This window comes from Panthera onca (assembly GCF_046562875.1).
Source record: "Panthera onca isolate mPanOnc1 chromosome E1 unlocalized genomic scaffold, mPanOnc1 haplotype 2 h2.Chr16_ul_7, whole genome shotgun sequence".
Classification (NCBI taxonomy): domain Eukaryota; kingdom Metazoa; phylum Chordata; class Mammalia; order Carnivora; family Felidae; genus Panthera; species Panthera onca.
In genome coordinates this window covers 143,096-168,348 of record NW_027675821.1, presented here as the reverse complement: position 1 = coordinate 168,348, position 25,253 = coordinate 143,096, and the positions used below count along the sequence as shown (strand labels likewise).

General features: G+C 37.6%; 2 pseudogenes; one reads left to right on the top strand and one right to left on the bottom strand.

The window, feature by feature from the left end:
• The window catches only part of LOC145715188 (EF-hand calcium-binding domain-containing protein 13-like), a 98,677-nt pseudogene that overhangs the window by 25,980 nt on the left and 47,444 nt on the right, over nucleotides 1–25,253 (bottom strand).
• Nucleotides 10,533–10,659, top strand: LOC145715192 (U4 spliceosomal RNA; annotated as a pseudogene).

Below are 25,253 nucleotides of genomic sequence, written 5' to 3'. Positions count from 1 at the left end.
CTTTTATTTCCTTTTGTTGTCTGATTGCTGAGGCTAGGACTTCCAACACTATATTAAACAACAGTGGTGAGAGTAGACATCCCTGTTGTATTCCTGATCTCAGTGGGTAAACTCTCAGTTTTTCCCCATTGAGGATGATATTAGCTTGGGCTTTTCATATGTAGATTTGATGATGTTAAGATATGTTCCTTCTATCCCAACTTTCTGGAGGGTTTTTACTAATGATGCTGTATTTTGTCAGATGCTTTTTCTGCATCTATTGACAGGATCATATTGTTCTTATCCTTTCTTCTATCGATGTGATATACCACATTGATTGATTTGCGAATATTGAACCAGTCCTGCAGCCCAGGAATGAATCCCACTTGATCATGGTTAATAATTCTTTTAATATACTGTTGAATTCAATTTGCTAGTATCTTGTTGAGAATTTTTGCATCCATGTTCATCGGGGATATTGGCCTGTAATTCTTTTTAGTGGGGTCTCTGTCTGGTTTGGGAATCGAGGTAATGCTGGCTACATAGAATTAGTCCAGAAGCCTTCCTTCCATTTCTATTGTTTGGAACAGCTTGAGAAGAATAGGTACTAACTCTGCTTTAAATGTCTGGTAGAAGTCCCTTGGGTAGCCATCTGGCCCATTTGTTGGGACTCATTTGTTGGGAGATTTTTGATAACTGATTCAATTTCTTCACTGGTTGTGGGTCTGTTCAAATTTTCTATTTCTTCCAGTTTGAGTTTTGGTAGTGTGTGGGTGTCTAGGAATTTGTCCAATTTCTTACAGATTGTCCAGTTTGTTGGCATATAATTTTTCACAGTATTCTCTAATAATTGTTTGTATTTCTGTGGTGTTGGTTGTGATCTCTCCTCTTTCATCTGTGATTTTATCTATTTGGGTTCTCTCTCTTTTCTTTTTGAGAAGTCTGGCTAGGGTTTTATCAATTTTGTTTATTGTTTCCAAAAACCACCTCTTAGATTAATTGATCTGTTCTACTGTGTTTTTTGTTTTTTGGGTTTTTTTGGATTCCATATTGTTTAGTTCTGCTCTAATCTTTATTATTCCTCTTCTTCTGCTGGCTTTGGGGTTTCTTTGCTGCTCTGCTTCTAGTTCCTTTAGGTGTGAGGGTAGATTCTGTTTTGGGGACTTTTCTTGTTTCTTGAGATAGGCCTGGATTGCAGTGTATTTTCCTCTTAGGACTGCCTTTGCTGCATCCCAAAGGGTTGGGAATGTTTTATTTTCATTCTCATTTGCTTCCATATATTTTTAAATTTCTTCTTTAACTGCCTAATTGACCCACTGATTCTTTAGTAGGATGTTCTTTAACCTCCATGCATTAGGAGGCTTTCCAAATTTTGTCTTGTGGTTGATTTCAAGTTTCATAGCATTGTGATCTGAAAATATTCATGGTATGATCTCAATCCTTTTATATTTATTTAGGGCTGCTTTGTGACCCAGTATGTGATCTATTTTGGAGAATATTCCATGTGCACTCGAGAAGAATGTGTATTCTGCTGCTTTTGGATAAAAAGTTCTGAATATATTTGTCAACTCCATCTGGTCCAGGGTATCATTCAAGACCGTTGTTTCTTTATTAATTTTCTGCCTAGGTCATCTCTCCATTACTGTAAGTGGAGTATTAAAGTCATCCACAGGGAAGATGGCGGCGTAGGAGGATGCCGGGCTCACCGCATCCTGCTGATCACATAGATTCCATCTACACCTGCCTAAATAACCCAGAAAACTGCCAGAAGACTAGCAGAACGGAGTCTCCGGAGCCAAGCATAGACGAGAGGACCATGGAAGAGGGTAGGAAGGGCGGAGAGGCAGTGCGTGCTACAGACTGGCGGGAGGGAGTCAGGGCAGAAGGGCAGCCCGCCGGGCAAGCAGAGCCCCCGAGTCTGGCTTGCAAAAGCGGAGGGGCTGGACGGAGTGTGTTCAGACAGCAAGCAGGACTTAACATCTGGAAGGTTATAAGTTAACAGCTCTGCTCAGAGAGCGGGAAGGCTGGAGGACAACGGGAGGGAGAGTTGTTGAGCCCCGGACGACAAAGCTCAAATTGGTGGGGAACAAAGGTGCTCGCCAGCGCCATCTCCCTCGCCCATCCCCCAGCCAAAATCCCAAAGGGAACCGGTTCCTGCCAGGGAACTTGCTTGCACCGCGCAAACATCCAACGTTGTGCTTCTGTGGATCCATCCCACTGGCGGCGGGTCTGACTCCCTCCCGGTGCCGCAGGGCCCCTCCAGAAGCTGATCACGGAAGGATAAGCTAGCTGAGCCTGCCCCTCCCGCCCCTGTGCACCTTGCCGATCCACCACAGCTAATACGCCAGATCCCCAGCACCATAAGCCTGGCAGTGTGCAAGTAGCCCAGATGGGCCACGGCACGCCACCCCACAGTGAATCCCGCCCCTAGGAGAGGGGAAGAGAAGGTACACACCAGTCTGACTGTGGCCCCAGTGGTGGGCTGGGGGCAGACATCAGGTCTGACTGCGGCCCCACCCACCAACGCAAGTTATTCAAGACAGCACAGGAGAAGTGCCCCGCAGTTCCGCACCACTCCAGGGACTATCCAAAATGACCAAACGGAAGAATTCCCCTCAAAAGAATCTCCAGGAAATAACGACAGCTAACGAACTGATCAAAAACAATTTAAACAATATAACAGAAAGTGAATTTAGAATAATAGTCATAAAATTAATCGCTGGGCTTGAAAAAAGTGTAAAGGACAGCACAGAATCTATTGCTACAGAGATCAAGGGACTAAGGAACAGCCAGGAGGAGCTAAAAAATGCTATAAATGAGCTGCAAAATAAAACAACCACGGCTCGGATTGAAGAGGCAGAGGAGAGAATAGGTGAACTAGAAGATAAAATTATGGAAAAAGAGGAAGCTGAGAAAAAGATAAAAAAAATCCAGGAGTATGAGGGGAACATTACAGAACTAAGTGATGCACTAAAGAGAAATATTCTACACATAATTGGTATTCCAGAGGAGGAAGAGAGAGGGAAAGGTGCTGAAGATGTACTTGAAGAAATCATAGCTGAGAACTTCCCTGATCTGGGGAAGGAAAAAGGCATTGAAATCCAAGAGGCACAGAGAACTCCCTTCAGACGTAACTTGAATCGATCTTCTGCATGACATATCACAGTGAAACTGGAAAAGTACAAGGATAAAGAGAAAATTCTGAAAGCAGCGAGGGATAAATGTGCTCTTACATATAAAGGGAGACCTATAAGACTTGTGACTGATCTCTCTTCTGAAACTTGGCAGGCCAGAAAGGAATGGCAGGAGATCTTCAATGTGATGAACAGAAAAAAATATGCAGCCGAGAATCCTTTATCCAGCAAGTCTGTCATTTAGAACAGAAGGAGAGATAAAGGTCTTCCCAAACAAACAAAAACTGAAGGAATTCGTCACCACTAAACCAGCCCTACAAGAGATCCTAAGGGGGATCCTGTGAGACAAAGTACCAGAGACATCGCTACAAACATGAAACCTACAGACATCACAATGACTCTAAACCCATATCTTTCTATAATAACACTGAATGTAAATGGATTAAATGTGCCAACCAAAAGACATAGGGTATCAGAATGGATAAAAAAGCAAGACCCATCTATTTGCTGTCTACAAGAGACTCATTTTAGACCTGAGGACACCTTCAGATTGAGAGTGAGGGGATGGAGAACTATTTATCATGCCACTGGAAGTCAAAAGAAAGCTGGAATAGACATACTTATATCAGACAAACTAAACTTTAAATTAAAGGCTGTAACAAGAGATGAAGAAGGGCATGATATAATGATTACAGGGTCTATCCATCAGGAAGAGCTAACAATTATAAATGTCTATGTGCCAAATACAGGAGCCCCCAAATATATAAAACAATTACTCACAAACATAAGTAACCTTATTGATAAGAATGTGGTAATTTCAGGGGACTTTAACACTCCACTTACAGAAATGGATAGATCATCTAGACACACAGTCAATAAAGAAACAAGGGCCCTGAATGATACATTAGATCAGATGGACTTGACAGATATATTTAGAGCTCTGCATCCCAAAGCAACAGAATATACTTTCTTCTCGAGTGCACATGGAACATTCTCCAAGATAGATCACATACTGGGTCACAAAACAGCCCTTCATAAGTATATAAGAATTGAAATCATACCATGCATACTTTCAGACCACAATGCTATGAAGCTTGAAATCAACCACAGGAAAAAGTCTGGAAAACCTCCAAAAGCATGGAGGTTAAAGAACACCCTACTAAAGAATGAATGGGTCAACCAGGCAATTAGAGAAGAAATTAAAAAATATATGGAAACAAACGAAAATGAAAATACAACAATCCAAACGCTTTGGGATGCAGCGAAGGCAGTCCTGAGAGGAAAATACATTGCAATCCAGGCCTATCTCAAGAAACAAGAAAAATCCCAAATACAAAATCTAACAGCACATCTAAAGGAAATATAAGCAGAACAGCAAAGACAGCCTAAACCCAGAAGAAGAGAAATAATAAAGATCAGAGCAGAAATAAACAATATAGAATCTAAAAAACTGTAGAGCAGATCAATGAAACCAAGAGTTGGTTTTTTGAAAAAATAAACAAAATTGATAAACCTCTAGCCAGGCTTCTCAAAAAGAAAAGGGAGAGGACCTAAACAGATAAAATCATGAATGAAAATGGAATTATTACAACCAATCCCTCAGAGATACAAGCAATTATCAGGGAATACTATGAAAAATTATATGCCAGCAAACTGGACAACCTGGAAGAAATGGACAAATTCCTAAACACCCACACACTTCCAAAACTCAATCAGGAGGAAACAGAAAGCTTGAACAGACCCATAACCAGTGACGACATTGAATCAGTTATCAAAAATCTCCCAACAAATAAGAGTCCAGGACCAGATGGCTTCCCAGGGGAGTTCTACCAGACGTTTAAAGCAGAGATAATACCTATCCTTCTCAAGCTATTCCAAAAAATAGAAAGGGAAGGAAAACTTCCAGACTCATTCTATGAAGCCAGTATTACTTTGATTCCTAAACCAGACAGAAACCCAGTAATAAAAGAGAACTATAGGCCAATATTCCTGATGAATGTGGATGCAAAAATTCTCAATAAGATACTAGCAAATCGAATTCAACAGCTTCTAAAAAGAATTATTCACCATGATCAAGTGGGATTCATTCCTGGGATGCAGGGCTGGTTCAACATTCGCAAATCAATCAATGTGATACATCACATTAATAAAAGAGAAGATAAGAACCATATGATCCTGTCAATCGATGCAGAAGAGGCATTTGACAAAATTCAGCATCCTTTCCTAATAAAAACCCTCGAGAAAGTCGGGATAGAAGGAACATACTTTAACATCATAAAAGCCATTTATGAAAAACCCACAGCTAACATCATCCTCAATGGGGAAAAACTGACAGCTTTTTCCCTGAGATCAGGAACACGACAGGGATGTCCACTCTCACTGCTGTTGTTTAGCACAGTGTTGGAAGTTCTAGCATCAGCAATCAGACAACAAAAGGAAATCAAAGGCATCAAAATTGGCAAAGATGAAGTTAAGCATTTACTTTTTGCAGAAGACATGTTATTATACGTGGAAAATCCGACAGACTCCACCAAAAGTCTGCTAGAACTGATACATGATTTCAGCAAAGTTTCAGGATACAAAATCAATGTACAGAAATCAGTTGCATTCAACAGTTGCATTCATCAGTTGACAAATAAAGAAACTGATCCCATTCACAATTGTACCAAGAAGCATAAAATACCTGGGGATAAATCTAACCAAAGATGTAAAAGATCTGTATGCTGAAAACTATAGAAAGCTTATGAAGGAAATTGAAGAAAATATAAAGAAATGGAAAAACATTCCATGCTCATGGATTGGAAGAATAAATATTGTCAAAATGTCAATACTACCCAAAGCTATCTACACATTCGATGCAATCCCAATCAAAATTCCACCAGCAATCTTCTCGAAACTAGAACAAGCAATCCTAAAATTCATATGGAACCACAAAAGGCCCAAATAGCCAAAGTAATTTTGAAGAAGACCAAAGCAGGAGGCATCACAATCCCAGACTTTAGCCTCTATTACAAAGCTATAATCATCAAGACAGCATGGTATTAGCACAAAAACAGACACATAGACCAATGGAATAGAATAGAAACCCCAGAACTAGACCCACAAATGTATGGCCAACTCATCTTTGACAAAGCAGGAAAGAACATCCAATGGAAAAAAGACAGTCTCTTTAACAAATGGTGCTGCGAGAACTGGACAGCAACATGCAGAAGAATGAAACAAGACCACTTTCTCACACCATTCACAAAAATAAACTCAAAATGGATAAAGGACCTGAATGTGAGACAGGAAACCATCAAAACCCTAGAGGAGAAAGCAGGAAAAGACCTCTCTGACCTCAGCCGTAGCAATCTCTTACTCGACACATCCCCAAAGGCAAGGGAATTAAAAGCAAAAATGAACTACTGGGACCTTATGAAGACAAAAAGCTTCTGCACAGCAAAGGAAACAACCAACAAAACTAAAAGGCAACCAACGGAATGGGAAAAGATATTTGCAAATGACATATCGGACAAAGGGCTAGTATCCAAAATCTATAAAGAGCTCACCAAACTCCACACCCGAAAAACAAATAACCCAGTGAAGAAATGGGCAGAAAACATGAATAGACACTTCTCTAAAGAAGACATCCGGATGGCCAACAGGCACATGAAAAGATGCTCAACATCGCTCCTCATCAGGGAAATACAAATCAAAACCACACTCAGATATCACCTCACGCCAGTCAGAGTGGCTAAAATGAACAAATCATGAGACTGTAGATGCTGGAGAGAATGTGGAGAAATGGGAACCCTCTTGCACTGTTGGTGGGAATGCAAATTGGTGCAGCTGCTCTGGAAAACAGTGTGGAGGTTCCTCAGAAAATTAAAAATAGACCTACCCTATGACCCAGCAATAGCACTGCTAGGAATTTACCCAAGGGATACAGGAGTACTGATGCATAGGGGCACTTGTACCCCAATGTTTATAGCGGCACTCTCAACAATAGCCAAATTATGGAAAGAGCCTAAATGTCCATCAACTGATGAATGGAGAAAGAAATTGTGGTTTATATACACAATGGAATACTACGTGGCAATGAGAAAGAATGAAATATGGCCCTTTGTAGCAACATGGATGGAACTGGAGAGTGTGATGCTAAGTGAAATAAGCCATACAGAGAAAGACAGATACCATATGGTTTTACTCTTACGTGGATCCTAAGAAACTTAACAGAAACCCATGGGGGAGGGGAAGGAGAAAAAAAAAAAGAGGTTAGAGTGGGAGAGAGCCAAAGCATAAGAGACTCTTAAAAACTGAGACCAAACTGAGGGTTGATGGGGGGTGGGAGGGAAGCGAAGGTGGGTGATGGGTATTGAGGAGGGCACCTTTTGGGATAAGCACTGGGTGTTGTATGGAAACTAATTTGACAATAAATTTCATATATTGAAAAAAAATAAAGTCATCTACAATTACCGTATTATTATCAGTAAGATTGCTTATGTTTGTGATTAATTTATAAATTTGGGTTCTACCAAGTTGGGGGCATAAACATTTACGATTGTTATCTCTTCTTGATGGATAGGCCCCTTAATTATGACAATAATGCCCTTCTTTATCATTTGCTACCGTCTTTACTTTAAAATCTAGTTTGTCTGATATAAGTATGGCTATTCCAGCTTTCTTTTGACTTCCAGTAGCATGATATATGGTTCTCCATCCCCTCACTTCCAATTTTCAGGTGTCCTCAGGTCTAAAATGAGTGTCTTGTAGACAGCATATAGATGGAACTTGGTTTTTTATCCATGTTGATACCTTATGCCTTTTGATTGGGGCATTTAGCCCATTTACATTCAGAGTTATGACTGAAAGATATGGATTTAGTGTCATTGTGTTATCTGTAGGTTTCATGATTGTGGCAATGTCTCTGGTCCTTTGTAGTCTTTGCAGCATTCCACTCACAGAGTGCCTGCAGGGTTGGTTTAGTGGTCATGAATTCCTTCAGTTTTTGTTTGTCTGGAAAAGCCTTGATCTCTCCTTTCACTCTGAATGACAGCCTTGATGGATAAAGGATTCCTGGCTGCATATTTTTCCTATTCAGCACATTGAATATTTCCAGCTACTCCCTTCTGGCCTGCCAAGTTTCAGTGGACAGGTCTGCTACTACCCTTGTGTGTCTGCCCTTGTAGGTTAAGGCCCGTTTGTCCCTAGCTGCTTTCAGAATTCTCTCTTTATCTTTGTATTTTGCCAATTTCACTATGACATGCCTTGGGGCTGACCTGCTTCTGTTAATTCTGAAGGGAATTCTCTGGGCCTCCTGGACTTGGATGTCTGCTTCCTCCCCCAGATTAGGGAAGCTCTCAACTATAATTTGGTGAAACAAACCTTCTGCCCCTGTCTCTTTCTTCTCCTTCTGGAATTCCTATGATACAGATATTATTATATCTCATTGAATCACTTAGGTCTCTAATTCTCCCCTCGTGGTCTAATATTTTCCTCTCTCTCTCTTTTTCAGCTTCATCATTTTCCATGTTATCTTCTATTTCACTTATTCTTCCCTCTGCTCCTTCATCCTTGCTGTCTCTGCATCTAGTTTATTTTGCATCTCATTTACTGCATTTCTTAATTCATCATGACTATCTCTTGTGTCCTTGATCTCTGCAGCAATAGATTCTCTGCTGTCTTCTATAGTTTTTTCAAGCCCAGCTCTTAGTCTTATGACTATTATTCCAAATTCTTGTTTAGATATATTGTTTATATCTGTTTTGAGCAATTTTTCTGGCTGTCATTTCTTCCTAGAATTTTTGAGAATTCTTCTGTCTAGTCATTTTGTCTAGTTTTCTGTCTTTTACGTGTTTTAATAGTTTGTTATGTGTCCTGCCCCTGTGAGTACTACTATGTTAAAAAGGGGTCATATACTATCCAGGGCCTGACCCTTCAGGAGGTGTTTTTGGAGTGTGTCACATGCTCTCTGTTGTTGTGACTCTGGTTGCTTTATACCCCTACTCGCACTGGTGGTTTGGACTTTCCACCAGGCGTGCTTTGATTTGTTCATTGAAGTAACCCTGGAAAAAATTAAAAAGGGGAGGGGGTGGAAGAAGCCTTATCCCATAGAAAGAGGGAAATGACAGAAGCAGGGAAAGAGAAAAAAAAATTGAGCAGGCAGAGAATCAGAGAAACTATATGGCTTAATCTAGAGAGAGAGAGAAAAATAAAGAAGGAGGAGATACAGAAGAGGTGTAAAATGCATAGATTAAAAATGCCTGCTTAAACAAATTAACAACCAGAATAGAGAAGGGAAGGAAGAAGAAGAAGGAGAAAAGACAAGAAAAGAAAATATGTATTTCCAAAAATCAAATCAGAAAATGAAAAACTGCCGGACCGTTGTCCGATGGTGCCCTGGAACCAGTGGTTGTGCTGGTCTGGAGGAGGGACCCTCTGGTTGGGTAAGGGTCAATTCTCCCTCCAGCAGATATGCAGTTGCCAGGCATGGTGAGGCAGGGTTTGGTGTAAGCAGTCCAACCTCCACTGGGGGCCTGCTGTCCTGTTCCCTGAAGCCCCACCATGTTGGTGATTGGAGGAAAATGGCATCGTCGCAGTTTCTCCTCCCTAGACCAAACCACCCTGTTCAGGCAGCCCTCACAGCACAGCACAGGCACGATCTGGTCAGTTTGTCCCGCTCCACAGTCTCCTGCACCTCCCAGGCACTCAGCTGGGATTCAAACCCCAACGTCTTAAAGGATCCCACTCCACACACCCGGGTTCTGGGGTGGCACCACTCTGCCAAGCTGACAAAGGGCCTCTCAGGACAGAATCTTAAGCAGGATCCATGCCCAGCACAGAGCCTGATGTGGGGCTCCATCTCACAACGCTGCGGTCATGACCTGAGCTAAAATCAAAAGTCGGACACTCAACTGACTGAACCAACCAGGCACCACTCTACCCGAGTTCTAATCTTAATTCTACCACATACTAGCTATGTGACTTCTTTAACCTCTGTGCTGTGGTTTTCCCATCCATAAAATAAAAATAATAGAGTTGATGTGAGAATTAAGTGAGTTAATAAATAAAAATTATTTAGAACAGTACTGGCACATAGTAAACCCTCAATAAATGTGAGTAATATAATAAGTATTATTGTTATTACTTGATACAGACAAGTCTAGAATTATAGAGGTGCGTACTTAACACCAGGGCCCGGGTAGCTCAGTCAGTTAAGCGTCGACTTCAACTAAGGTCACGATCTCTCAGTTTGTGAGTTCGAGTCCCCCATTGGGCTCTGTGCTGACAGCTCAGAACCTGGAGCCTGTTTCGGATTCTGTGTCTCCCTCTCTCTCTGCCTATCTGCTGCTCGCACTTTGTCTCTTGCTCTCTCAAAAATAAATAAACATTAAAAAAAAATTTAATACAAAACAAACAAACAAAAAAAAGACAGGGCCCAGCTTTGCACAGTGGCAGTATCATAGCCAATGAGGTTTATCCGAGGCGCGATTATTGCTAATTGAAAACTTTTCCCAAAAAAGACAGGGCCCCGGAAAATCTTTCCATCTGAAAATTATTAATAAAAACACTTTAGTCACCTTTTTAGGAATTCAAGAAGAAAGCCTGTTCTCTGCCAGAGGTATGACTAGAAGGAATAAAATCTCCAATGATAACCTAAATCCCAAGGCCATCATGTGTGAGTGTCAGGTTCCAAATCAATTTATATAATACATAAATCTCAAAGAATTAATATAAAACTGTCACCAGCTAATATCTTTATGGAAAAAAATTAAATTGGATCCCAATTTCACTCTAAACATAAAAATCAATTTCAGGTGAATTAAAGACTTAACTATGAAAAAGAAATACTTAAAAACTTTTAGGAGAAAATATTGGGAAATATCTTAACGTCCTCAAAATAGTGACAGGCTTCTATTTTCCTTATAAAGGCTAAGTTATCTGCTAAACGTGAGAAGGGCTAAGGTTGGAGTAGGAATGGAAGTTTGAGAGAATGGAGATTGTTAATTAGTTATTTCAGAGAGTAAAAGAATAAACTAACTGGGAGAGGGTGGGAATCACATAATTCCTAGGTAGTGCTGAGGGCCACCAGACACTGATGGTCAAGATTTCAAAGTGTTCAATCTACTGAGCTATATAATTTTCTCTAGAAATGATGTCAGCCACGAGGAAAAGCCAGGGTTGGGAGTTTTGTAAGACAGGTGCAACCAAAGGGCAATTTAGGGTACTGAAGACTGTAGGGTATTCGAGGTACACAGACCAGTGATTTTCAAGTGGATAAGGAAGAAAAGTGAAAACAGGGAGACTGGTGGGTAAGGACAAAGTTGAGGGATAAATGGATAGAAGGTCCCAATGAGGTATACAGAACCAATAAGCTGTCTGGTGAAGAAATGAGCAGCCAGATGAAGAAAAAAGGAAAGCAGTGAATATAAATGTGCAATATTTAACAACAAGAAAGGAAATTTAACTATAGATACGAGTAAGATAATATACTATACAACTCCGTGATAATAAAACTTTTTAACTCGGGGTGCCTGGGTGGATCAGTTGATTAAGCATCCTACTTCGGCTTGGGTCACGACCTCACTGTTTGTGAGTTCGAGCCCCACGTCGGGCTCTGTGCTGACAAGCTCAGAGCCTAGAGTCTGCTTAGATTCTGTGTTTCTGTCTCTTTCTGCCCCTCCCCGGCTCGTGCTCTCTCTGTCTCTCAAAAATAATAAAAATGTTTAAAAACAAAAACAAAAACTTTTTATCTCCACGAAACTAAAATTCCTAGGATAAATGAAGTGACTAACAATGCAAATAATCTCTTCATCCAATTAATCTATTATGTTCCACCTTGTATAGAAAGCAAATTAAATTGATTTCTAGTGTAAGGTAAAATAACTGTTACTTAAAATGCACTATTACCCAACAGCTAAGCACAAAATAACAAAATGCTACTTTTCGCTTCAATTTTTAAACTAGCTTCACTCCATTTAAAATGTACATATAAGACCTTGTATTTCTTTACAGTGAGCTTCTGAGTGGCCAAGACTGTCTTTCTCATCTTAACAGCTCATCAGCTTAACAGAAAGCATATATAACAATGGCTCAGTAAATATTACTGAATAAATTGGAAGATGGAAAAAAATATATAAACAAATGAAAGAGGAAATTCTGCATATGAGTACTCAGCGCTAGTCACTAGATGGCATCACTTCCCCAAACTGGGAAGACGTTTTACATCTTCCGAAAAGGAATTTTATATACACGGTTCTAGCTCTTTATAGTAAGTGTGAGGATAAACAGGAAGCTCGTAAAAACTTTCAATTCATTTGCACATGGAAGTGCTCGAGATTTAGAAATCATTAACAGAGAAGATTGAAACCAAACATCAGCAGTAAGCCAGGCATCTGTTTGGCTGATGATCTACAGGATGACTACCTCTTCTAGTCTGCTACACTCTTCTAAAGTTTGTCACACCAGTTGGTCCACTAAAAGCACAATATATGTTGGGGTGGGTGGCTCAGTCGGGTAAGTGTGTCCAACTCTTGAGTTCCGCTCAGGTCACGATCTCATGGTTTGTGAGATCGAGCTGTGCACTGGGCTCTGTAACTGACAGTGTGGAGTCTTCTTGGGATTCTCTCTCTCTCCCTTTCTCTCTCTCTGCCCTGCCCCTGCTCTTTCTCTGTCTCTCAAAATAAATAAATAAACTTGAAAAAGTAAATAAAAGCACAAAATGTGATGTTCTTACATAATTTTTCAGAGAAGCGTTCCGTATTGGTCATCATTGTATCAATGAAATCTTTAAAATTCACTTTTTTCGTTTCTAAGGAGAAAAGAATATTTTCTTCAATATCTTCAAATGTTAATTATGACAACTATAGAATTATGTAAAATAAATTATAGGGAGATAACATGATTATAGCCATCAGCTAATACCACTAAAAATATATGGTTCTAAGAGGAAAAAGCAATTCAACACACAAGGAGAAAGTAAAACTGAAAAATGCCAGGAAAGTTAATCAAAATCTTTCTAGTTACAAGCGTACAACATTTTTAATTTTAACTTACATTATCTTGTCTTGGCCTGACAACAACTCAAAGATATGTCGGTAAAGAATTAGTGTATTATTTTATACATTTTAAAAAATACTTAGACATGATATCATGATTTTTTTCCCCAGGTCACAAAAGGAAATACAAGATCAGAGATTAGAAGTGAGCTTTCTTGACCTCTGGTTTCTCCCACCTCAGGCTACCATTCACTTTGTTATCTTTATTCCAGTATGCTTTTGAAACTATTAAACATTTTAATAGTCATTCTATACTTAGAAAATGTCTTTCTTTGATTATATATAATATCCCAATATTAGAATGGATAAAGATTTCTAAGAATTTTCTAAGGCCGCATATAAAGGTTTTATATAAATAGGATGAGCTTTTGATAACACTACTCCTTTGTTTATCCCACTAAAAAAATCAAATTCCAGTTCTAATCTATAAAAGATAAGGCACAGCCTATTGCCTATTTCCAAGATAAAGAATCTTTGAGAAGTTTACTTTAAGGAGCACCAAATTACTTTGTATTCTTAACCAAATATTTAAAGACTTGAAAAAAATGAGACTTTGAAAAATTCTAGGCGAATGTTAGAGTTAATGAAGATTTACATTCACTAACAGGAACATATAACTTTCTAAAGCAATAGATTCCCTATTTTTGATAATGTCTATTTGATACACAAATGTTTTAGCTGAACCACTGAACCCACCTCCCATTTGAAGAACATTATTGTTTTAAGGACAAAATTACTTTTTATTTTTATTATTTTTTAATATAGTTTATTGTCAAATTGGTTTCCATACAACACCCAGTACTCATCCCAACAAGTGCCCTCCTCAATGCCCATCAGCCACTTTCCCCTCTCCCCCACCCCCATCAACCCTCAGTTTGTTCTCAGTATTTAAGAGTCCTTATGGTTTGCCTCACTCCCTCTCTGTAACATTTTTCCCCCTTCCTCTCCCTCACAGTTGAAGAACATTATTAACACCACTGCATCTGCGTCTGTGCTTCCCCCATTCTATTCTACTGCTTCTCTACAGAGAGAACATTGCTGAATTTTTTAAAATTAACCAAGGTCTTGCTTTTTTACATAAAATTTTACACAGGATAAACAAAATATTCCTTAATTTTGTTTTACAGCTCTATAAAAATAATCACACTATAGCAACCTAGACTTGCTTTTTTCATTCAATATATTTCCAAGAACCATCCATATAGTATATTGCTATAGTTCATTTTCACTAACGTACACATTATCAGTATTTCATCATGCATCAGTGGTAAATACCACAATTTATTTATACATTCTATCACCGATCATGTTGTTTCTTTTTGTTCCTTCCTTCCTTCCTTCCTTCCTTCCTTCCTTCCTTCCTTCCTTCTTTCCTTCCTCCCTTCCTTCCTTTTTCTATTAGGATCAGAGCTGCTATGAGCACTTTTAACATGTCTCCTTGCACATCAGTGCAGAGATTTTCTGGGATGTATCACTAAAAAATGGATTTTCTAAGCCATGAAGTATGAAAACCTTACAGAATACTACATAATGTTTTTCAAAGTTCTTTCACCACTTTTGCCTTATTTACCAACAATTAAATTAACAGACCTTAATTTTTGCCAATTTGGTCAGCATCAAAAGGTATTTCATTGTGACCTAAATTTTGCATTTCCCTGATTACTATGATGTATAAAAAGACTTCATATGATTATTAGCAACTTATGTTTCTTCATCTGGCAATGGCTGTTCTTGTAATTTGGCCATTTTTCTCTTGGGTTGTTAATTTATAGGGGTTTTCTATTTATTCTCCACAATGATCTTTCGCTGTTATGAGTGTTACAAATAATCTTTACTCTGGAATGCCTGGGTGGCCCAGTCAGTTAAGCATCCAACTTTGGCTCAGGTCATGATCTCACAATTCATGAGTTCAAGCCCCGCTTAGGGCTCTGTGCTGACAGCTGGGAGCCTGGAGCCTGCTTCAGATTCTGTCTCCCTCTCTCTCTGCTCCTCCCCATCTCATACTCTGCACCTCTCTCTCTCTCAAAAATAAATAAACATTAAAAAAAATTTTTTTTAATAATAATCTTTGCTACATTTGTGGCTTGTATTTTCATTCTGTTTGTATTACCTTTTAATAAAGAGAAGTTCTTATTTTTAATGTAGTCAAATGTATAAATCTTTTCTTTTCTGGTTAGTGATTTTGTATCTTAAAAATAATTCCTTGTAACTCTAAGTCAGAAAATTTTTCTTCTTTCTCTAAAGAGAATTTTAGTGTTCGTATCTGGAAATCATTACTGAATATGATATATAGGTAGGGATCCAATTCTATTTTTTACATTTGAATAATTAATTATTCCAGCACCATTTATTAACTGGTGCTTCCCCTCCCCCCCAGTAATCTGCCACCTCATTATATATGTTTCCTTATATGTGTGTAGATATATTTGGAAGTTACTTATCCTGTCCTATCAGTCAATTTCTCTATCCCTGTGCCATTTTCACACTGTTTTACTTACTGTAACTTTATAATGAGTCTTAATATCCAGGGTAGCAAGATCCCTCCAACACCACTCATACACCCTATCCACGTTTTTCTTCCTCAAGAGTGTTTTAGCTACTCTTGATCTTTGTTTATGCATACAAATATTAGAATCAATTCATCAAAAAAGTCAGGGTTTTATTAGAATTGCTTTAGATAAGTAAATTAATTATGAGAATTGGCAGACTTGGGGGTCTCTGAGTCCATTAATATGGGATATATTCCAATTTATTTAGGTATTCTATAATGTCTTTTAACAAAGTCTTATTTTCTCACGTAAGGCACATAACTTCTATTTGTTCTATTCTTTTTTTGCTTTTCATTATGGAAAAATTTTAATACACACAAAATAAGAAATATATTGTAATAAAAGTTCACATACTCTTCCTGTACTCTTCACATACTCTTCATGGCCATTCTTATTTCATCGATAGCCCCACACACTTGTCTATCTCACAACCACCCTTTCTCTTTAGAAAAGATGCTGCTAAGTTATAAGGGTAGAGATACTCAAAACTAGTACCTTCCTTATGAATTATAGGCTTTGGCATAATAAAGAGTCATTTGTCCCATTTAATGACTTCTGTCCTGACCTCTTCCTTGTCAGAAAGCAAAACCACAAACTCTACTTTCTTTTTGTTTGTACTTTTGCCTATAGGAAAAAAATGTCTGGAAAGACTGTTAATACTGGATATTTCTGGATCATGGGATTTTGTGTGTTTTGTTGTGCTTTTGAGTATTTTTCTGTATTGACTTCATTTTAATGGACTTTTTTCTAATCAAAAAAATAAAGTCATTATTCTGAGGGAAAAAAATAGCAAAGTGACCATCTTTTCACATGTGTCAACCCAGTTTTCACTTACTGTCAGCTTCAGTCAACTCTGTGATCTTCTCAAATTCTGGCTTAGAAAGGTAAACTCCAAAATGCTGAAGACAAGTATTCATATCCTCATAATCAATATTTTCATCTTTAATTTTATCAATGGCTTTAATGACATCAGTCAACACTGAAAATAAAGCAGTATGCTAATGAGTATTAAATATAAGTCAAAAAGAAAACACCAATAGTAAGATGAATTTTAGTTCTAACACTAAATAAACAAGCATAGAAAATAACTTCAGAAATGTTATATATGAAAAGAATTACCAGAATCTTTAATACTGAAAACCAACAAAGTACAAAATGAGAGCCAAAAATATATTCTACTTTGCTATAATCTCTGTATCGAAGGAAGTGCCAATTTAATTGCAATTTAAGTGCACAGGAACAAAAATATTATACAATTTCCCCATTTAATTTTCTAACAATTTAAAATTTCTTAGTAGTCTGTTTCTCGGTAGCAGATACAGAAATAAGTAGAAAACTTTCAATCCTGAATAATGAATTGGGGTAAGATTTTGTAGCAATACATGGCTCAGTCCCTGGTTAATCTTAGTTTATCTTCTGTGTACATAAATATTATCACTTGGAAATAACTATCCCCCATGTCTTTTTATGATACTTTGGAATATATGCTTCACAAATTTGGGCAGTATTCCCTCCATTAAATTTAAACAAATTTTTACTGCAATGAAAGCTTTAATGTTTATTTTTGAGAGAGAGAGAAAGGCACAGCATGAGTCAGGGAGGGGCAGAGAGAGAGGGAGACACAGAATCTGAAGCAGGCTCCAGGCTGTCAACACAGAGCCAGACATGGGGCTCAAACTCAGGAACGGCGAGATCATGACCTGAGCCAAAGTGGACCCTCGATCAACTGAGCCACCCAGGTGCCCATGCAATAAAATTTTCTTAAAATAACTTAGAAACACATAGAATTATTAAGGGGGTCGACAGGTATGCATGCGGGTGTGTTTTTGTGTAAATTTTGGAACAAACTAAACTCAAATAGATTTTCTCTAATAGAAGATTAGGATAGGGAAAGTGAGGAAGCTGGGCAGTGGAGGGCATTAAAGCCATTATCAGGAGTTAATCGACTTTAGGCAGTCACTGGATGTCATTATGGATTACTAAACAAAGAAATGATCAAAATGATGTCTGAATTAGATGATTCTTAAAATGATTCTTAAAAAGGTAATTTTTATGTATAAATATGTAGAACAAGATATATGATACTATCTTGTGAAAGGAATTTTTAGATGAAAAAAATTCTCACTTAAAAGTAAATAGCTTTACTGGGCACCTGGGTGGCTCAGTTGGTTGGGCACCTGACGTCAGCTCACGTCATGATCTCATGACTCATGGGTTTAAGCTCTGTGTTGAGCACTGTGCTGACAGCTCAGAGCCTGAAACCTTCGGATTCTGTCTCCATCTCTCTCTGCCCCCTCCCACTCTCGTTCTCTCTCTCTCTCAAATATAAATAAACATTAAAAAATTTTTTTTAAAAAAGTAAACAGCTTGTGAGTGATGTCAGTAAGATGGTTGAGTAGGACGCCCTGGACCCTTCTTCTCCCCACAAACACACTGATTCAGCAGAAATTAAAAAATAAATTCCTTTTGTGAGAAATTAGAAACTAACGGACAGGCTCTTGTATCCCAGGAGAATGCAAAACCAGACGTACTGAAGCTGGTACAGAGATTTGGGACACCCTCCCACAAGTGCTGCCTCCAATGCAGCACCATATGATCCAAAAAAGACTCTAGCTCCCAGCTTCAACCAAGGGGAAGAAGAGTTTGGTCCACATATCCAGAAATTCAGCTTTTCCAAAATGCCTCCCCAGAAGATTGGCGTCTGTTTTGCCAGCCTTGGAGCTCTGATGGGTCTAGCACAGTCCAGTATTTGGGGTAGAATAAAGCGATGGCTTGGGCTGGTAGAAAGCAGTGATCTTCCCCTCTGTTCAGCACAGGATTAGATTAAAATTCCGAGCTGTTAGTTTCCTCCTGGAGAGGTAAAGAGTTTATCCAGCACATCAACTTTTTCAGGGCGTCCCAAAGAACCATCAGCTATCTTGTCAGTCCTAGAGCCTGGGGAAGGAAAAAGGTGGTAGAGGCCTAGGGCCTATCAGGCTGGGCCGATGGGTGGGGATCTTCTCCTGTATAGGGACAGTATGTGAGGACTGGGAGAGCTGCCTGCTTTTTCTCTTGCACAAACACCAACACAGAAAGTCCAAATGGAGATTTAATGACTAAAAAATATGATGACTGAAATTAAAAGTTCAGTGGATGGACTCAACAGCTAAAAGGAGGAGAGAAAGGTAAGAATCAATGAATTGAAAGCAACTGAAATCATCCAATGAACAACACTGAGAAAATAAACTGAAGAAAAAAATGAACAGTTCCAGAGACCTGTAGGAATATAAAAATGATCTAACATTTGTGTCCATCAGAGTCCCAGAAGAAAAGAGACTTAAAAAGGCACTCAAAGAAATAATGCCTGCACACTTCCCAAATTTTTATCAAGAGACATTAACCTACAGATCCAAGACGAAAGTGGACCTCAAACAGGATAAATCCAAAGAAATCCATGTCAAGATCCATCATAATTAAACTTCTGAAAACTAAAGACAAGGGAACATTTTGAAAGCAGCCTAAGAAAAACACTATAGGGAAAGAAAACCAATTTGAATGACAGAATTTCCAGCAGAAACCATGGAAGCCAGAAATAAGTGACACAATATTTTTCAAGTGCTGAAAGTAAAGAACTATCAACGTAAAATCCCATATTCAGAAAAACTATTTTTCAGGAATGAAGAGGAAATCAAGATGTTCTCAGATGAGAGGAAACTAAAAGAATTTGTTGTCAATAGACCTAAGAATGGATAAAGGAAGTTCTTAAACAGAAAATAAAGGATAAAACAAAAAAACTCTGGAATATCAAGAAGGAAAAAAGAAAATGGTAAGTCAAAATATGGGTAAATATAGTAGGCTTTCCTTCTCTTGAATTTTTTAATCAAGTCTGATGGTTGAAGTAAAAATAATACCACCTGATGTGGTTTTAAATATATATAAGGAAATATTTAAGGTAATTATATCATAAAGGAGGGAGGGATGTATATGGAGATAAGGCTTCTGTATTTCACTTGAACTGGAAAAATGATGACACCAATAGTGTGATAAGTTATGTATATATACCTGAAGCAACAACTTTAAAAGAGATATACTCTGAAACACTATAGATAAATCAAAATGGAATTCTAAATATGGGCAAAAGATTTGAATATATATTTCACCAAAGATATATGAACAGCTAGTAAGCATGTGCAAATAAACTTGACATTATCAGTCATTAGGGAAATGCAAAATTAAAACCATAATGAAATTCCACTACACAATTATTAATTATAATGATTATAAACAAAAAGATAATACCTAAATGTGGAGGATAGGAAGAAACCAGAATCCTTACACATTGCTGGTGAGAATGAAAATGGTATAGCCACTTTGGAAAACAGTTTGGTAATTTCTTTAAAAGTAAAACATAAATTTACCATATACACTAGCAATTATTCTCCTAGGAATCTACCCAAAAGAAATGGAAACATGTCCACAGAAAGACTGCAATGCAAATATTAATTTCAACATTATGCATACCAGTCCCAAACTGCAAATAAGCAAAGGTCATACATTGGTGAATCATCAACAAAATGGAATATACCTATAAAATGTAATATGGACTTATTTAACCATACAAAGGAACAAACTACTGATACATACAACAACATGAATTAGCCTCAAAAAAAGTGAAGTCAGGCACAAAAGACCACATGTTTTATGATTTCATTTATATTAAATGTTTTTTAAAAAAAGGCAACTTTATGGAAACAGAAAGCAGATCAGTGGTTGCCTGGGAATGGAGGTAGAGATTAATGATAAATGGGCACAAGAGAATTTTAGGAGTGAAGGAAACGTTACAAACCTGGATTGTGTCCACTTCTGATTATATATCCCAAAGAATTGAAAGCAGGGGCTCAAAGAGGTATTTGCATACCCACATTCACAGCAGCACTAGTCACAATTGCCAAGAGGTAGAAGCAACACAGGTGTCTATTAATGGATGAATGGACAAACAGAATGTGGCATATACATGCAATGTGATATTAGCACGAAAAGGAAAGAAAAATCTGGCACGTGCTACGACATGGATGAATCCTGAGGGCATTATGATAAGTGAAATAAGCCATTCATTCACAAAGACAAATACTATATGATTCCACTCAAGTATCTGGAGTAGGCAAATTCACAGAAACAGAAAGTAGAATGATGGTTGTCAGAAGCTGGAGAGGCACAGATGGGTAGTTGTTGTTCACTGGGTATAGAGTTTCAGTTTTGCAAGATGAAAAAGTTCTAGAGATTCGTTGTACAACCGTGTGAATATACGTAACCCTAATGTTATTGAACTGTACAGTTACAAATGGTTAAGATGACAAATTTTATGTTACGTGTTAGATACCACCATTAAAAATAAATTTTAGGGGCACCTGGCTGGCTCAGTCCAAAGAGCATGAGACAATTGATCTTGGGGTTGTCAGTCTGAGCCCCATGTGGAGTGTAGAGATTATTTAAATAAATAAAACGTTAAAATAAGATAAATTTTAAAAACAGTATAACGGGGGAAATGGGAGGGAGAAGTCGGCTACAACCACGACACTACTTCACAAAACAGCAATGAAACGGTGACTAAGTTCGTGAATGAATGATTACAAGGTAAAGCACTCAAGAAATTTGCTAATATTGTCTTTAAGAACACCACTTAAGCAATTCATCATAACTGACAAATTATAATGTAGCTTTTTTTTTAAGTTTATTTATTTTGAGAGAGAGAGAGCACACAGGGTAGGGGCGGAGAGAGAAAGAGAGAATCCCAAGCAGGCCCTGTGTTGCCCACAAGAAGTCCAACACAGGGCTTGAACTCACAAACTGTGAGATCATGACCGGAGCCGAAACCAAGAGTCGGACGCTTAATGGACTGAGCCACCTAGGCGCCACAATAATGTAGTTTTTAACATGAGACTTCATGTAAGTATAAGAGAAAAATCTCTTCCTTTGGATTAATTTTTCTCTATCTGAGAAATCCTTTGGGAAGACACAAAAAGCTTATCTTTCATTTTTAGCATATGAATAAACAAAAGGAAATAAAAACAGCAAGGCTTAGTATCTTTCATTTCTCATTTTAATCTTGCTGAAAAATATTTAATTATTTGCATAAAAACCCAAATCATTGCAAGCAAAATTTTTAACAAACTGATTGTGGTGTTGATTGTATGACTCTATACATTTCATGAAAATTAGTGCATGAGTGAGTTTTATGTATGTAAATTATAGCTTAATACAGTTTTTTTAGAAATGTTCTAAAACAAGGGAAACAAAACCAGTATTTCATTCAAACAAGTTCCTTATAAAAAAATTAAAAATCAAATCACCCATCAGTTGCTAAAAATGGGGCTAATCACCTGTTGGAATCCCTCATTACCTTACTATACATTTATGTAGTACTTTACAGTTTTTAAAATCCATCTAACAATTCTGTGAGGGAAGCAAGTTAGCTATCACTACCCTAATACATCAAGTTTTCATGGCTTGCCTGAGAATTTCAGAACTATTAAGTATCTACCCAAAAAGCAAACTCAGTTCAGTTGAACCTCTTTTCAACCTAACCACTTCTTTCCTCCAAATCATTTTAAAATAAATTTCCTACCTACCATCACATTCAGGAAGACTTTGCTCCTTGGAGAGAGCGCTCATAAAGTCATCTAACTTCACCATTCCATTTCCTGTAAAATAAAGACTTTAGATCATGCATTCTTTATATTTTTGCATAAAAGGTAAATTCATAGTTTCATACAACTATGAAAAAAATTACTTCTTCACTTCATCATAATTCTATTTCTCCTTTCATATCCTGTCTCCCTAGATGAGTCTCTGAATTAGGTCAGTTCGTTTCATTTTGATAATTACTCAATAATTTTTAAATACCTATTATAAAGTGCAATGGACTGAGCTAGGTCCTCAATTTTTGATAGATATAGGAAAAAGGAAAGGTGACCATATAGATGGACCATGAGAAACTTAAGGAGTCTATTTCATACCATCATGAAAACCCAGTCAAAATGCTATCCATTAAGACACCTTGACAATACTGACCAATCCTGACAGACCCAAGTGTCCCCATTACTATCAGCTGATCCAATTAACTACCTATTTTTAGATATACACCCTCCACAGTGATCCTACCAATCCTGATAAGCAACATGAAAGGGCTCAATAATTTTAGTAGCACCTACACCTTAGGTTTTTTTTTTTTTTTAATCTTCTTTCCCATTTGCCTTAGCTAAGAAATTTTGCTCAGGTTCTAAGAATTCATTTCTAACATATTCCCAAGTCAGTCTTTCCCCAAAATGTTGCCTCTGCCCTCTCCTCAGCTGAACTTCTGTTGTGGATGGGTCTTACTTAATGATAAAACAACTTCTCCAATACAAAAGCTCTTCCTGGAAACTTAAAATCTGCCTTGAACTTAGGCTGGTGACCGGGATATGCTATTTAACATCTAGATGCTAATCATCTGCCTTGATTGGTTAAGTACCATTAGCCCTAAATTCCTAGTTGTAGCACTTCCTTACCATTTTGGAATCTCCGGTTATTTCTTCTTGGATGCTTTAGGCTATTTGCTCAGAGATTTTTGTACCCCTTGGATTTTGTGCTCTTATTGCCTGAACCTCCCTACAACTGGGCCAGCCTTTCCAGTACCTGTCCCATACGGGAAGGCATAGCTAGGGATAGTGATAGAGTGTTACATAACAATTCTGAGATATAAAAGGCCTAGTCCCTCCAAACCAATGCATTAGGGCAGATTTTCCAGGAATTTTTTTTTCCACTTTCCATTTTTATATCTGTTCTTTTAGAATCTTCTTTAGCATGGCCCATTCTGTTCCATTCCTAGTTGAGAACTTACTCCATCATTTAATACTATCCCATAAAAGTATCTAATTTTTTCAAAAAGTTTGGTATTACCAGTCTCACCATTTTGAGTAGTCTTTGCCACAATCTCCTTGAACTCTTTGTCTGATAAAGTAACTCCTATTGAAGGCAAAATGGATTGAAGTTCTTCTGCAGCAATGTAATTTTCTTGGAGTTTATTGATAGCTTCACAGATGTTTTGTAAATATACAAAATGTAGAAGACTATTCAGCCACAGAATTTATGTGTCTTAAGCAATAATTAGCCCCCAAAGTCTTTAGCAATTAGAAAACAAGTTTTATCTAATTATTATTACCTCATATGACTGCTTTTTTCTTCATATTTCTGTTGTAGCTTACATTATACCTAAATATTTCCCATATAGCTCAAACAGAAAACAATCTTGAAGTTCTATAAATGTTTATAAACTACTTGTTTGGAGGAACAGCCTGTTCCAGTGACCCAGCCAATGCTGCTTGGTTCTGATTAAAATATAATGAACGAGTTCAAGAGATCACAACAACAAAGTGTTTTGTCTAAATTCCAGGATTCCAAGCAAACAATGAGAGTTCTTCCCCTTCCCATCATTTTAGGCTACATGTTTTCAGTTCACAATCTTCAAAATCATAAAATCTTAGCAGTAGATACGCATGGCCGTCATGAGTCCCCTAATATCATGCACTGAGATAGGCATAGTATCACTTCTCTGTAATTCCCACCAAAAATGCATAACCTGAACTTACGAAGAAATATAAGGAAAACCCAAAACGAGGGACATTTTACAAATTAACTAGTCAATACTCTTCGAAAGTGTCATGGTCATGAAACTATCCTAGATCAGAGGAGACTAAGGGACACATGACAACTGAATGTAACGTGTGATCCTAGATGAGACCTTGAACCAGGAAAAATACATTTATGGACCAATTGAAAAAAATTGAATAAGGTCTTCAGATGAAATAGTAAATAATATTGTATCAGTGTCAATTTCCTGATTTAGTTCACTGTACTGTGATTATACAAGATCTTAATACCTGGGAAAACGAGATGAAGAGTATATAGAAATGTCTTTCCCTTTGTGTAATTCTTATGATTTAAAAATTATCATAACATGAAAAGTTAAAAATGTTTTTAAAATGTATATCAAATGACAGTCACATTTCAGAAATGCTCAATTACCATCAATTTATCTTGAGAAGTTATACCAGATAAACTATTTCACACTTCTCTTTACAAAGAATATTAAGTATGGCAAAGGTTGGCGACACCAGCAAGATAGATAAGCACTTTCTTCCACAGGCTGCTTCTACCCATGGGCTAAATGCCTACTATTCCACTGTTCCTTTAACAAGTGTTTTAATCTTACTGGAATATAAAGAACTCAGAATTAGGAATGAGGCACAGAGTAATAGTAGTGTATCAGTAAAGGAATCAGAAAGAACATTGTTGTGCCTCCTTAAAAGAGCACATTTTCTGTTCAACTGAGTTGTTTAAAATTTGTATTACTGTGTAAGAACCACTAGTATTTCACTAAGCACTCATTTTAACAATTACCTTCAATATTAAATGCAATAAAAAGATAAGTTTCTTTCAAGAAAATAAACAACTTGAGTAACTTCAGCCAAGGACTATAGGAAGGAGTATTTAATTAAGTTCCAAACACAGGACTTCTGTGATAGAGGTACCACGGA